Here is a 14,022-nt window from a genome sequence, read left to right as displayed (position 1 = left end):
TAAGACTCTTCCTTCAGTATCTTTTTCAATATCTCTTATTTGCAAATTCCATTAGTGCTGGGCCAGGTTCATGTGTAGTTCCATGGCGAAGGGTGCCAGATCCTTCTGTAGGCCACCCACATCATTGACATTAGAGAAGGTGACAGACAGATGCAAATTCCTGTTTGTCTTCATGGGTTCCATTTGTCCTCATGGGTTCCAGTGTGTCCTTGATCTGTCACTTCCCACTTACACTTTTTCCCAACTGCTGGCCTTACTAACTTACAATAACTTTGGGCTACAGCCTTACCTAAACTTATTTACCAGCTCCCAAAATCATATAAGGTAAATTTCTATTTTAAGAATCCTGTAGGGGCGCCTGGGTAGCACAGTCGTTAAGCGTCTGCCTTCGGCTCAGGGCGTGATCCCGGCGTTCCGGGATCGAGTCCCACGTCGGGCTCCTCCACTGGGAGCCTGCTTCTTCCTCTCCCACTCCCCTGCTGTGCTCCCTCTCTCGATGGCTGTCTGTCACATAAATAAGTAAAATCTTTAAAAAAAATAAAAAAAAATCCTGTAATTCCGTATCACTAATAATAGTTCTACTTCCCTAATGAAACCCTATTGGACATGTGCAGGAGACTAGAGTCTTTTTTTTTTTTTTTTTTAGATTTTATATATTTATTTGACAGAGACAGCGAGAGAGAGAGAGAGAGCACAAGCAGGGGGAGCAGCAGGCAGAGGGAGAGGGAGAAGCAAGTTCCCATTGAGCAAGGGACCCAATGCGGGGCTTGATTCCAGGACCTTGGGATCATGACCTGAACCAAAGGCAGACACTTAACCAACTGAGCCACCCAGGTGCCCCAGGAGACTAGAGTTTTAAGAGTGGATTCCCTGCATTGGTTTATTCAGAACTGATTGTCTGATCTGATTAGGTATGAAGCCATTAATGATCCTGTTGCCAGTGGTAAAGTGGACATGGTAGTCCACTAAGGTACAATGATATTGAGGATTTGGGTAAGAGAAACCCCCTTCAGGTGATTATTCTATGGGAAATAATGGCTAAAACTTCTTGAAACTTTTATATGTGCCAGATATTTTACATGGATTTTCTCATTTAATCCTAACAAAATATATGCATCTAAAATGGCATCTAAAAAATGCAGGCTTTTTTTCCTTCATGTAGCATCTTCCAGGAGGGAACGTTAGGAACATTGCATTAGGTAGTCTAACCTTGGGCAACCAGTAGGCTACCATTTGACCAATTCTGCCCCTTGACCCAAAGAGTAGATTTCACTGAATTGCATTGTAATGCCATGTCTTGACTTTTATCAGCAGCCATATGACATCTAGGTGTCATATGATATGTAGGAATGTTCTTGGAAACTTTGTCCCATACTTTAGTGAATTCTATATTGAGCCCCACATTTACAAAGATATCAAACTATACTAGGAAAGTTCTGCTACCTCTCAGAATTCCTTTTTCTGGTAATAACTAAGAAATTGACTTCCACTTTCCACTTTAGCTCCCAGAGAACCAAGTCAAATTAAAGTTTGACATATTTGTGATCTTTTTGCATCCTGGTCATTACTCTTTAATATTTCTGCCTTGATTTCTATTGATATTTAGCAGTATTTTCTCCAAATGTTTTTGTTACAAGAGATATGTGTGCATCTGTATTATTGAACTTGCTATATGCCAGGTACTGCTCTAGGTAACAGAGTAGTGAGTAAAAACATAGTCCCTGCCTTCATGGAGTTTCAGTTGAAAGTGACAATGCCAGGGCTCCTGGGTGGCTCAGTCAGTTAAGTGCCTGACTCTTGGTTTCAGCTTAGGTCATGATCTCAGGTTCTTGAGATCAAGCCCGGTATTGGGCTCCCCTGAACAGCAGAGAGTCTGCTTGAGATTCTCTCTCTTCCTCTCTCTCTGCCCCTTCTCCAGCACACACACATGTGCACTCTCTCACTCTCTCTCAAATAAATAAATCTTTTTTAAAAACGCAAGAAAATGATAATGCCAGTAATTAAGGAAAAGTACACCATTCTCTATTTCCTTTTGTAACCATTTCATTTATTATCACATGAAAGCAGGCATAGGAAATATCATGGAGCTTAGTTTTGCCTTCACAAAGTACTTTGAGAAGTAAACTTACTTTAGCCTTGAGGATACAATGAAAGTATGAATTTCTCATCTTTTCATTCACTCAACACCTACTGAGTGCCTTCTATGTGCCTGAAGTTTGCTAGATGCTGGTGATTCAGCAGTGACAGGCAAATACAGTCACAGCCATAGTGGAGCTTACATTCTATTCAGGAAGAGACATGGAACGAGCACTAACAAATGTGGCAACTGTTAGAAAGAAGATGCCGTAAAGGCTATCGGTGTGAATAACAGGGACACCTAATTAAATCTGGGAGGTGAGCAAAGACTTGTCTCCAAAGGAGATAGTCAAACTGGGACCTGAGAGATAAGTGGCAAAGGGAAACAGGAGGTGCAGAAAGAACGTTCCATGCAAGAGCTGTGTGAGAATCGCTACGCTTTGCCTTTAAAAGGGCAGTAGGCAATTATACTTTCAGAACTAAATCTCCGTGTTACCTCCTGCCATCTTTCTTTACCTCCACTTCTACCTTGGTTTATTCACTCAAATCTCCTAATCATGTTTGCATTGTTTATGAAATTTAAGCTTGCTATTGTTATTGAATGTTCTTAATTTCAAAATTATATAAGATATTATTCAAGTATTCTTTCAAAAAATGAAATAAAGTTGCTTTTTCAGTTGTGTATGGTCTCTAATTTCTTTTTTTTTAATGGTTTTTTGTTTGTTTATTTTTAGTCAGCTCCACACCCAGCGTGGGGCTCGTACTCATGACCCTGAGATCAAGAGTTGCATACTCTACTGACTGAGCCAGACAGGTGCCCCTCTAACTCCTTTTTGAAGTTGATATTTGTCCACTTCACAGAAGCTTTCCTCTTTCTTCATATGAAGAAAACCAAAATCAGTAAGCCATGGCTTGTACTTTTTTAAATGTCTATGTATACTTTATGGAACAATGAATAAGCAAGGTTATTAGCTGCGTGAAACAACTTGAAAACAAGGCTAAGCTGAATATGAAAAAATGAACCATTAATTCTAATTCTAATTGTCCAGCATGCATATGCTTTTTAATTCTTATACTAACAAAGAAACATGTGCAACTAATTCTCTATTTATTTGCCACAATCCAGAGTCCTCCCACCTTCCATATTCATGGGCCAGCTTCTTCTTGTTACCCAGCTGAGGTCCAAGCCTGCCAACTGGGGGATCAAGCTGGGCTGAATTTGCAGCCAAGAACAGAAGGGGAGTAATTGTGAGGTTTTCCTGGACTCAGTAGCTAACATTATCTGACTAATGTATGTGTCTTCTTCTACATTGGTACCTAAATGCTTTCCAAAACACTCTTTCCATTAAACCACAAATTATGGTTTTGTATTAGAGAAAGCACTAGAATTGTGATTAGAAGACCTGGGTTTCAATCCCTGTGTGACCTCTTCTTAGCTTAGAAACTTCTAGAGTAATTTGTGTCTATGGAGAAGTGTTTATACCTCTACAGGTGCATTAGTTTGCTAGAATTCCCATAGCAAAGTACCACAGACTGGGGACCTAAACAACAGAAATTTATTTCCTCACAGTTCTAGAAGTCTGAGATCAAGGTGTCAGCAGGGTTAGTTAGTTTCTTTTGAGGCCTCTTTCCTTGCATAATATAGATGGCCAAATTCTCCCTATGTCTTCACATGGTCTTCCCTCTATGTGCATGTGTCCTAATCTTCTCTTCTTACAAAGACAACAGTCATACTGGGTTAGAACCCATTCTAATAACTTCATTTTAACTTAATTACCTCTTTAAGGACCCTCTCTCCAAATGCATTCACATTTTCAGATATCTTGTGGTTACTTCAAAATATGAATTTGGGGAGGACACGTGTCGATTCAGTTCATAATAGGGTTGATTGATGTTTTTAGGATCAGATTAAATGAGACCAAACCAAAGAAGCGAAGGCATTTGTTTCTTTGTAGATGTTCAATAAATGCTAGTTAAATCCACACAAGTAATTTTTGAAGTACCCATTATTTCTAATGTTATCTAATGTAAAGCTATGCAGAAACATTTGGTGTTGAAGGTAAACATTAAATAAGAAACCCTGTATTTTCTTTAGAGATACACAACTACAATCTTGTAAGGAAGTAATTTAAATGCTTGAGTTAATGCCTTTGTTGCCTTTGAAATTCAGCAGTGATCAAGGGGAAGTTACTTTCCTTCAGTACCCATGTGATCAGATTGTCCATCAAGATCATAAATATTTCTTTTGGGGAATTCCGAGCATTTTAAACATTCAGTAATTGGAATTAAATTTACTCAAGGTTTTATTTCTAAATAAGAGTCAAACTTTTAAGTTTGACTGCTTGACTCAGAAATCCCAAATGTGTGTAAATGTGTATGTATGTATGTGTGTGTGTATGCATGCATACACACAGTAAAACTTTAAGTTCAGAAAAATACTCTGGTAGTATTAATAAATCCATTAATACCTCAATAAATACTACATTAATACATAAAATAGGTGAACCTTTTAGTACTTTTGCAGGGAACTACTATAGGCATTAAAGAGGAAAGATAACGATCTCCCCAATACCCCAGTCATTGGATTACTTTTCTCAAAAAAACATCAGCCCTGTTTCTTGATGACTTTCAGTAGCTATGAAGCATCACATTTACTAATAGAAAAATACAGATATCACTTGATTCAAATAAATTTGGTCTAAGATTTTGAATGAAAGAGGATAAAGAATTAAATCATTTACACAACTTGCAACCTGAAACAAGCATTTCACTTCTTTGTTTCCTGTTTGGTATATGTTGTTTTAGGTGAAGGAACTTACATGCAAAGTAGATCATTACAGCCCAGCATGATAAGAAAGACATTGTAAATATCTAGAGATTAGAAAATAGGGGTGTGGGGGGGGCTTGGAATTATTTTCTAGTATCCATAATTATGGAGGCAGCAGAAAGAAAATTCCAACGAATCTTGGGAATGAGGAAAGGATGAGGAAATAAAATACTGAGACATTCAGATTGCTGGGGTAGGTAGGGACTTGGTGAGCTACTTTTCTTAAAACACTGTAAAATAGACTAGCACACTAAAAACATCTTCACGTAGGGGCGCCTGGGTGGCTCAGTCGGTTAAGCGACTGCCTTCGGCTCAGTTCATGATGATACTGGAGTCCTGGGATCTAGTTCCACATCGGGCTCCCAGCTCAGTGGGGAGTCTGCTTCTCCCTCCGACCCTCTGCTCTCTCTCACTCTACCTCTCTCTCTCTCAAATAAAAATCTTTTTTAAAAAATTAAAAACTAAAAAAAATTAAAATATCTTCACATAAAACATTTAAAACTCATTCTATTGGGTAACTTTCTTCTCTAAATATACATCACTTACATTTGTAAGAATATTGAGACCACCTGCCCCCATACAGCTTAACTATTAGCACTGAGAACTGAGGTCATCTGTGTCAAAATGACTTAAATTTTTACTCCAGGAAATTCTTTCCCAGGAAGATAATTCTATGAACCAATAAATAATGTCAGTGTTTCCTTCAGCGACTTCGTTACAATAAATTTAACTGAACAGTTTGCTCATCTGAGTAAATAGCCGCTTCCTAAAACTGTAGGGGAAAATGCGTGCTTTCATGGAGAACTATGCAGCATTTAGAGCATACCCTTCTAGGTTGTACGATTCTGATTATAGGGAGGTTCTGTGTCTTTCATTGCCTTTGAGCTATTTCACAACTCAATAAATTGCAGATAACTGATAGCAATGCAAAATATTCCTGTCTGTATACCTGTAAATAAATTGTCCAACAAACTTCTAGCAGAGGTATCATTGTATGGATAAAGAACCTGCAGAGGTGCCATTGCATAGGACTACAGAGATGTATTTCATCTTTCCTAATTCTTTAAGTTTGCTTTATATTTTGATCTAAGAGGCAAATGACTTCTTTCAAGACAATACTCATAAATAAATGGCATTTTGAAGATAATATTTAAAACTTCAAATTAATCTCTTATATTTATCTAAAAAGGAAAAAGGGTTTTTTTTTTATATATACAGCCTTGGAAATCGTTATTTTAAATCTTAAATGATTGTTACATTTCTCTTTAAATGACTGTTACTTTGATAAACTATTTTTCCAGAAAACCGTTTTTGAAATGCATTATTGATGGTTGGCAATGTGTTCATTTCTTTTTTAACAGAAATGCCATCCTTTTGGACTGCTCCTAGTCATATGATTAGGCTCAGAATCAGAAGTAAATAAAAAAAATATTATTCTTCTAATGATAGATGATGACAGTGGTGGCAAATTTGATGGAAAATAAATGGTTAAATATATAGATTTATTCATTTATAAATTTTTATTCCCTGTATATTCTATTTGTTTTGGCAAATAATGTACTATGTTTTTCACAGTGACTTGACCAAAACTTACCTCAAAAATATTTCTGTAATTTTAATGTATAGACATTGTGATCTCAAAATTAGCTGAACAAAACATATTTTTTTATTACTAACATATTCCTGAACTTGTTACAGATATATGAGATTAAGAAACAATTAAACTTCAAATAAACGGAGTTTTACTGGAAACTTTATTAATTTATTATTTTTTATTATGTTTACTATTACTTTAAATTAATAATCCCACAGTTCCTAGTCTATTACTCAAATCATGATAGCTCTCAAATTTACAAAATGATTGTAGATTTTTAAATATTATAACTGTCCTGAACAAAGACAATTATGTTTTATAGAAAATGAATTGTTGGGCATTTTTTTTTAAGTAGGGCTCAAACTCATGACCCTGAGATCAAGACCTGAGCTGAGATCAAGAGTCAGAGGCTCAACCGACTGAGCCACTCAGGTGCCCCATACGCATTTTAAACTGATGTATATCAGCAACAATTAATTTGCTAAACAGAAATCCAAGAAAGAAAGAGAAAGAAAGAAAGAAAGAAAGAAAGAAAGAAAGAAAGAAAGAAAGAAAGAAAGAAAGAAAGAAAAAGAAAGAAAGGAAGAGAGAAAGAACCTACCTTGAGATTTAATGTATACACCCTTCAAATCATTACTGAAGCATATTTATAGAACATAAAATTCATCCATTATAAGTGTAAGGCTGTATGAGTTTTGGTAAATCTATCAAGATGTGCAATCACCACTGGAATCGAGTTTCAGGACAGTTTACTCACCCCCAAAATTCTATGTACCTTTGCAGTCAAACTGTCCCTCATCCCCAGCCACAAGGCAAACACTGACCTGGTTTCTGCTATTATATTTCTGCATTTTCCAGAATTTTGTATTCATATTTCGTACGTCTTTTGTGTCTGGTTTCTTTTACTTGCCCTTACATTTTTGAGATCCTTCCACATTGTTCTATATACCAATAGTTATATTCTTTTATTAGCTAAGTTGTATTCTATCAAATACATATGCCTTATTTTTTTATTCATTAATCAGTTGATGGATAGTTGAGTTGTTTCTATTGTTTGGTTATTACGAATAATGCTGCTATGAACATTTGTGTACAAATCTTTGTGTGGTGGGGCGCCTGGGTGGCACAGTCGTTAAGCGTCTGCCTTCGGCTCAGGGAGTGATCCCAGCGTTCTGGGATCGAGCCCCACATCAGGCTCCTCTGCTAGGAGCCTGCTTCTTCCTCTCCCACTCCCCCTGCTTGTGTTCCCTCTCTCGCTGGCTGTCTCTGTCAAATAAATAAAATCTTTAAAAACAAACAAATCTTTGTGTGGACATGTACTTTCATTTCTCTTAGGTAAATACTAAGAATGGAATTGCTGGGTCATGTAGTAGGTCTATGTTTCAATTTTTAAGATACTGACAAACTTTTCCAGTAATTGCATCACTTTGCATTTCCACAAGCAATGTAGGGGAGTTCCATTTGTATACATCTTTTCCAACACTTGGCATTTCAGTCTTTTTTTTTTTTAAGATTTTTTTTTTTAAGTAATCTCTACACCCAACATGGGGCTCAAACTCACAACCCTGACAGCAAGAGTCACGTGCTCCACTGACTGAGCCAGCCAGGTGCCTCAGCATTTCAGTCTTTTTTTTTTTTTTTTTTTAAGTAGGCTCCAAGTCCTGTATGGAGCCCAATGCAGGGCTTGAATTCACAACCCTGAGCTCAAGACCTGAGCTTAAGACCTGAGCCGAGATCAAGGGTTGGACACAACTGACTGAGCCACACCAGTCTTTTTAATTTAAGATATTCTAATGGTGTCTAGTAGTATCTCACTGCGGTTTTAATTTGCAGTTCCCTACTTACTAACGAAGTTGAGCAGCTTTTTGTTATATACCTGTACAGATATTTTTCCTATTTCTTAAAATTGAGCTGTTTATTATTGAATTGTAAAAGTTCTTAATCATATCTGTAGACAAGCAAAAGATTTCAATTTTTTGAAGTCTATTTATTAGTTTTTTCATTTATGGTTCCTGTGTGTGTGTGTGTGTGTGTGTGTGTGTGTGTGTCTAATCCCAAAGTCACAAAGATTTTTCTCCTATGCTTTATTCTGTAGGATGTATGTGATTTTGCCCTTTAGGTCAATGATCCATTTTGAATTAATTTAGGTGTATGGTATAAAGAAAGATCCAACTGCATTTCTTTTCCATATGGATATTCAGTTATTCCAAAAACATTTCTTGAAGCAACCATTATTTTCCTGTTGAATTTCTTTGACACCTTTACTGAAAATCAATTGACCACATAAGTATAGGTTCATTTCTGGATTCTCAGCTCTGTTTCATTGACCTATATGTCTATCCTTATGAATCCTTTCATTTTTAATCCTGCAGAACAGGATAATATTTAGAGAAAAATAATCATGTTCAATACCTTCCACTGAAGCATACAACTTATCAAAATTTAAATACCATAATAGCCAAACAAGTATGATTAATATTTCTAAAAAAAAAAACATATTCATGAGGCACCTGGGCGGCTCAGTCAGTTAAGGGTCTGTCTTTGACTCAGTTCATGATCTCGGGGTCGGGGTCGTGGGGTGGAGGCCAGAGTCAGGCTCCCAGCTCAGTGGGCAATCTGCTTCTCTCTCTCCCTCTGCCTCTTCCCCTCCCCCTGCTCCTGTGCACTCTCCCTCTTTCTCTGTCAAATAAATAAATCGAATCTTTAAAACAAAATGTATTCTTTACTACACGGTTTAAAAGAAAAGTGGTAATTAGAACATTTAAGATTTTTTTTAATGGATCTAGAAAATATTTGAAGGAAAAACTTATTGCTTGAGGTAGTAAACTATTATTAACTACTGTGTTGCTTATTATATTCGTTAAGAATAATAATTTCAGGGGTGCCTGGGTGGTTCAGTCAGTTAAGCATCTGCCTTTGGCTCAGGTCGTGACCCCAGAATTCTGGGTTCAAGCCCCTTGTCTGGGCTCCCTGCTCTGCCACAGCCCCTCCCCCTGCTTGTGCACTCTCTCTCTTAAATAAATAAATAAATAAAAATCTTTAAAAAAAAGAAAAAAGAATTATCAGGGGTGCTTGGGTGGCTCAGTTGGTTAGGCCTCTGACTTTTATCCTGGCTCAGGTCTCAATTGCACTGTCAGGAGGTCAAGCCCTGCATTGGGCTCCACACTGGCCATAAAGCCTACTTAAAAAAAAAAAAAACAGAACTTTCAAATTTTCAAATTTAAGAGGGTTGAATAAACATGACTATGGGACAATTGAAGCATAGTAAAAATATACGTTGTTCCTTTTAACCGGTTCACGCCCTTAAACACAGGTGAATTACATTAGTATAAAACAATACTAGGTAATGTAATGATAGAATCATTGTCAGTAATTTTAAAAAATGGAGAAGAACTCGAGAATTGCCAGAAGATAGAAGATGAACAGATGTTTCCATTTTCAAAACATAAAAAATAGACTCCAGAAACTAAATGCTGATAAGCATGACACTGAAAGCTGGAAAAATTATAGAACAGATGAAGCATATAGTTTATACACATCTTTTCGAGTGATCACTAGAAAATAATATGGGTTTTACACCAAACTAGATTATTTAAATTGCACACCTGAAAATGCTAACACAGATCCTGAATAATTGTAAATAAATAGTAAATATTTTTTTTTAAAATAAAGCAACACCAAAGCTTTCTCTGGTAAATCACATAATGGAAAGAAAGGAAAGAAATGAAGTAAAAAAAAAATCTATTTTAAAAATATGTACAAATCTACACTTAAAAAACAAAAAATCTTGGGGTGCCTGGGTGGCTCAGTTGGTTGGGCATCTGACTCTTGGTTTTGGCTGAGATTGTGGTCTCAGGGTTGTGGAACAGAGCCCCAAGTTGGGCTCTGTGCTCAGCATGGAGTCAGCTTGTCCCTCTCCCTCTATCCCTCCCCCTCTCCCATGTTCTATCGCTATAAATAAATAAATAAATAAATAAATAAATCTTAAAAACAAGCAAACAAAAAAACCAAACAAAAACAGAAAATCTAGATGACACAGAACTATCTCAAATTATAGAATTGATGCGCCCTGCTCTGGGCAAGGTAGGCAATAATCATAAAACTAAGTATAAACTGAGACACAGCCAGGTGGAAGTGAAACTAAGTATAAACTGAGACTAAGTATCAACTGAGTGACACTAAGTATAAACTTAGACATAGCCAGGTGGAAGTCAAATATATGAGTTTGGAGTCCAGGGGAAACACAGGGCTGGAATAGTCAATGTATTTGTGGTATTTAAATCCATGAGACCAGAACAGACCACCTAGACAGTGAATATGGACAGAGAAGACTAAGGGCTGAGTCTTGGGACACTTAAAAATATAAGGAAGATTCATTAAATAAGATTGAGGACCAGCAGCCAGTGAGGTAAAAGTAAAGACACAGGAGGGTGTGTCCTGAATGCTAAATAAAGCAGGTGGCTCAGTTGGTTGAGTATCTGACTCTTGGTTTCGGCTCAGGTCATAATTTCAGGGTTGTGAGGTTGAGCTCCGAGCTGGGTGTGGAGCCTGGAGCCTGCTGGGAATTCTCATCCTCTCTCTCTCTCTCCCCTCTCTCCCTCTCTAAAAAATAAATAAATAAAATAAAGGAAGAAATGATAGACTGTGTCAAATGCTTCTGAGAGACCAGACAAGGACAGAGACCTGAAGCAAAGCGGAGATAGGACAAGAATAGTTTCAGTTTAATGGAAGGGACAAAGCGTAATTGGAGTTAGTTCAAGATAAAATGGGAAAGGATGAAAAAGAGACAAATAATACTTTGAATAGTCTTTCCATAGAGAGGAACAGAAGAAATTAGCAGAAGCTAAAGGAATGTATGGCCAAGGGAAGTATTTTGTTTGTTTTGTAGGTTAAAGAAATTTACATGTTTGTATATTGATAATAATATAGAAAGAAAAATTGATTATGTAGGAGAAAAAGGAAAACATTTCAGAAGAAAAAGTCTTGAATGGTTTAGAATTAATAGTATTCAGTGTGCGAATTGAGAATTTGGCCAAAGTTGGAAGCCTGTGGGATTCACTCACACAAGGTAGTGTATATAGGCATAGACATCGTTAGATTGATTTAGGGACTTTCAGGTTCAGAAGGTGTTTGGGTTTCCTGGAAGCAGACACTGAGACAGAATGAAGAGTCTAAAATGATTATTGGGAAGTGACTCCTATAAAAGGAAAAGACAAGGGTCAGGGGAAGCCATCAGATATGATGTAGACTTCTGTGATGCTGTCCTGACAATCTCTGCTGGCCAGGCTCTATAGAGCTAAGATCGCTCATTAGAGGAGTCCCACCTTGAATGGAAATGAATAGATCTTTGCCTACTACCTCGCTCTGTCATTGACTGGGGGCCATTCAAAAAGCCCACGGCCTCAGGTTGAAAGCTGACGTGGACACCAAAGTCATTAACAGCTAAAAGCAATGAGCCGAGCACATAGCTAGCAACTGGGCAAAGCATCCTTCCTTGAAGGCAGATCTGAGTGGGTACATGGCACGAAATAGGAAGATGTAGAAATTCTCTTTTGATTACTTTGATCTTCACAGTGAAATAACAAGCAAAGACATGGGCTTCAGCGGAAAGAGAGAAGGAGTTTTGGAGTTCTGCGAAAAGAGGAGAAGCAGCATGAAATAGTTGAAGAGTAGAACTGTGAATACGAAGGGATTACTAGGCAGCCCTGATGATCTAGTGTTGTTTGGTGGCTATAAATTTAAAGCAAGATCAGGGCGCCTGCGTGGTTCAGTCAGATAAGCATCTGCCTTCAGCTCAGGTCAGGATCCCAGGGTCCTAGGATCCAGCCCTGCTCAGCGGGAAGTCTGCTCCTCCCTCTGCCCCTCCTCCCCCTCTTATGCTCTCTGTGTCTCTCAAAAATAAATAAATAAAATCTTAAAAAAAAAAAGAATCTATTTAAATTTAAAGCAAGATAAGCAGAAGTATCAGGAAAAGAAGCAAGAATTGTTGAAACAGTTGAAGAAAACTTTTAGTATTAGATTTGAATCTGCCAAGTTAAAAAGCCAAGTGCCAAGAAAAATAGAAACCAACGATTTTATGTGCTGTAGAGGTTTTTTTTAATTTTAAATATTTTAAGAATAATTTTAACTATCAAGAAAAACAAGTTGTATGTAAAGAAACCAGTATCATGCTGACCTCATTCTCCCCTGAAGGGGTAATGAAACAGCATATAAAATTAAAAGTTGTGTACCAGGAGAAATAAAAAACCCAACATGATCAGTATAAACAATAAAGCAGATTTATTATATCTAAGAATTTCTAAGTTGGCTCTGAGATTGGTTAATTTAGTGGCTCAAGGACCTAGATTCCTTCCATCATTCTGCTTTGCCAAGCTTAGGGGATCAGTCTTATCCTGAGTTACTCAACTTTTTGTTCATAAGATGGTCATACAGTACCAGGCATTACAAGTAGACATGACAACATCAAGCAGAAGAAAGTTCTCACTGGCTAGAGTCGGTACATGCCCATTCCTAAACCAACCATTTTTAAGGGGAATGCAATTGGCTTAGTAAAGTGCATGGCTGGGTGGAGAAGGGTGGATTACCCAACAAAACCAGAGTTCTCTTAATAAGAAGGAAGGGGAAATGGCTGTTGGTTAAGCAACCAACAGTGCCTCCTTCACAAGAGAAGAAAATACTGTAATTCGAAATTAAAAACCCACTCAACTATCATTTTATTTTTTTATGAGGGCAGATTCTTGGACATAAAAATACTTAGGAAAAAAATGCCACCCACATGCCCTTGCTGAAAATTTTTTTGAAAATATTACAGATGACTGAGAAAAGAACAAAAACAACTCAGAAAGGGCTGAGTGTGTTATGTTACCATGCTTGAAATCATGTTATGAAAGAGCTGATGGTAATTAATCCAACAAAACAAATCCAGGAAAAGTGTAATTATTTGTTTTTAATAAGTATCTCTACAAATTATATTGAAAACCAAACAGTTAAATGATATTGAAAACAGAAGTGTTTAGACAAGCGAAGAATTGGGAAAAGAACATTGCAGACAGAAGAAACAACAATGTGAGCATTTCCTAAGGTTAGAGTGGAGGTAAGCACCAGATAGGTTAAGCAGGGGTCAAATTGTGCTAAGCCTTGGAGCCATGTTAAGGATTTGCAGTTTTAAGTATATTGAAAACCAATGATGTATTTTAAGTAGAGGAGTGACATATCTGCATTAAGATCATTCCAGTTGCTCTTTATTTTTTTCTTTTTTTAAGGGAGCCCAATGAGGAGCTTAAACTCACAGCCCTGAGATCAAGACCTGAGCTGAGATCAAGAGTTGGGGTGCCTGGGTGGCTCAGTCAGGTAAGCATCTGCCTTTGGCTCAGGTCATGATCCCAAGGTCATGATCCTGAGATCAAGCCCTGCATCAGGCTCCCTGTTCAGCAGGGAGTCTGCTTCTCCCTCTCTCTCTGCTGCTTCCCCTGCTTGTGCTCTATTTCTCTCTCTGTCAAATAAATAAATCTTTAAACTACTTATT

The sequence above is a fragment of the Ursus americanus genome, chromosome 17 (assembly GCF_024610735.1).
Source record: "Ursus americanus isolate L20-20 chromosome 17, mUrsAme1.1.p, whole genome shotgun sequence".
Taxonomy (NCBI): domain Eukaryota; kingdom Metazoa; phylum Chordata; class Mammalia; order Carnivora; family Ursidae; genus Ursus; species Ursus americanus.
This window is presented reverse-complemented; position numbering follows the sequence as displayed.